The sequence below is a fragment of the Phaethon lepturus genome, unplaced genomic scaffold, assembly GCF_000687285.1.
Source record: "Phaethon lepturus isolate BGI_N335 unplaced genomic scaffold, ASM68728v1 scaffold5035, whole genome shotgun sequence".
Lineage (NCBI taxonomy): Eukaryota > Metazoa > Chordata > Aves > Phaethontiformes > Phaethontidae > Phaethon > Phaethon lepturus.
In genome coordinates this window covers 171,995-174,384 of record NW_010538236.1, presented here as the reverse complement: position 1 = coordinate 174,384, position 2,390 = coordinate 171,995, and positions in this window count along the sequence as shown.

Genomic DNA, 2,390 nt, shown 5'->3' with positions numbered 1-2,390 from the left:
GCATCACTGAGAGGTAAATAAATTGCCACTGATGGCCCTTTTCTGATGACTAGCTGGTGAAAAGCTCCTACTGTGCTGTTCCTCAGAGACCATGGGTCTCGCCCCAACTTCCCTTCCTCTCAGTAATATTGGTGCCCTGTATCCCATTTCGCTATGTCAGAACTTAATTCTACGTAATGTTTAGATTCAGCTTTCCCTTAACTTCCACTGGGCAGGCACTAGATCCACTAAAGCCAAACATCAGTTTAGAAAAAAAATGGGCCTCCTAAGTAGGGGTACATTGTCTCTGATTAAGCCGTGGCCTCCTTTCCTTCACAAGATCCCCTTTCAAGGCAGTTCTGTGTTTTCCTCTGTAAAGAGAATTTCTTAGTTGGGCAAATGGCTGTTTGGCAAATCTGGCAAATCACACCACTTCCCAGAAGGGCCTGCAGGACCTACTGCTGGACAGGTTGGTACCATAGGAATATCCAAATACCACCTCCCACAAGTGAAGGGGAGAGGCTTCGTGTAAGATTGAGTCTTCAAGCAGTAAATAAGGACAGAAGATAGGAGCTTTTAATTAAAAAAAAATCCCAAGACAATTCCAATGCCGTCTCGCAGTACATTTATGAGGATATTTCCATCCTTTTCCTACCACTGTGAAGATTTTTTGTCATTATCGGGTGACACATGTTTCCTAGACATTCAGGAAGGCATCATTCCTGCCTTACGGGCCTATCTATTTCAGAGACAGACAAAATGGAATAAAGAAAAGGGTTACTTGAAAGTGCAAGTCACAAATGAAAGAGGAACCTTAAAAAGGCTTGAGTATAAGCATATAAGGCAAGAGCCTTACAAACCACTCAGGCTGCAGGGACAGCATAAAAAAAAAAGATGGTGATAATATGAGAAGCAGATGGGTTTGGGAATATTGGAGGAGCAGATGGGGAGGACTGGGGACAGGAAGTTTGTTGTGGGAGGACAGCTAAGGAGGGCAAGCTGTTCTTACGCACAAGGCTGTGAAAGTGGGGGCAAGCTCTTTCAACCTGATGCAGTACCAGATGAGGAGCCAGCAGAGATACACAAAAGAGGGAGGCAACGTGATGGAGCTGGTAAGTAAGGAAAGAGTTTGGCAAATGCACTTCATGTTCACTGGGAAGGGTCCTGCTTCTATTTGGAATGCCAAAGTAGTGGATGTCACAACAGTCAGGGAAATGTAAAAGGAGACTCCGTGGGTCTATGTGGATTTCAAAAAACTCAGTTGGCTCACACTACCAGTATTGCTCATTGTTAGATTTGGGGAGAGATGTTTAACGGATGAAAATCAGAGGAGTTACAAGAATTTCAGTGGAGCTATAGCAGCTTACGATTACTGGCGGGTATTGACCTGTTTGTCATTAACTAACAACATTGCTAACAAATAGCACACTTTGCATATTTGCAGCTCTAAGGAACTATTATTTTTAGACTGAAAAAGTTATTTTCTCGTCAAAATGAGCTAAGTTAGCTGATGTTCCCCGTCTTTCACAATTCTGCTGCTGCCCCTGATAGCCATTTCCACTGGATTTAACTTGGTAAATATTTGATATTTTATCAAGTATTATGTCATTCTCAGTATATGGCTCACAATCCTGTTGCTTAAGTTTATATGGCATGCATTAGTCAATTGGAGATTGACATATGAGTTTGATTCAAGTTAAAAAATATGAAACAGAGCAGAAGATGAAGAATTCAATTTATAACCACTAAAATTGCAAGGAAAATACAACCGAGAACAATGTTGGCATTCCTCAAAATAGCAGATATATGTGTGGTTGTGGTTAGGAGGGGGAGGGCAAAGGGGAGGATTTTCCAAAGTAATGGAATAGAAATTTTACAGTGGTTTGTCTGGCCCTTCTATTCATAGAGTTTGTTAACTCCCTAAATAAAATAAGTACAGAAGATCATTTGCATTTTAAATAACAGTTTTTGTCTGAGGATCTCAACTCATTTTATTAAGCAAGTGAGCAAATAATTAAGTACAAAACACAGCTTCAAATTGTAAGGCCACACCATGTGACCTTCCGCGAGGCCTTCAGCATTGCAAAAGCATTTCAAAAGCAGAACATTTTCTCATTTCTTTAATCGTTGATTCTTTCTCTGCATTAACAGGGTGAGTTTTACTTTATTTAGAGTTTTTCTTAAGAGAAGCCTTCACTAAAGACTACCAACTGAAATTTCCCCTGAACGAACTGGCCTAGCCCAGGTCTTCATACACACACACAGACTACAGATATGCATGTACGAGTGAGTAAATTCTCCCCTGTGTCCACCAGTAATTTCTAAAAACAAAACAGAGAGCACGAATAAGGAGATAACTGCATAATTAAAGGACTTTTTTTGTTTCTCTCCACAACTATGGCATAGGGAAT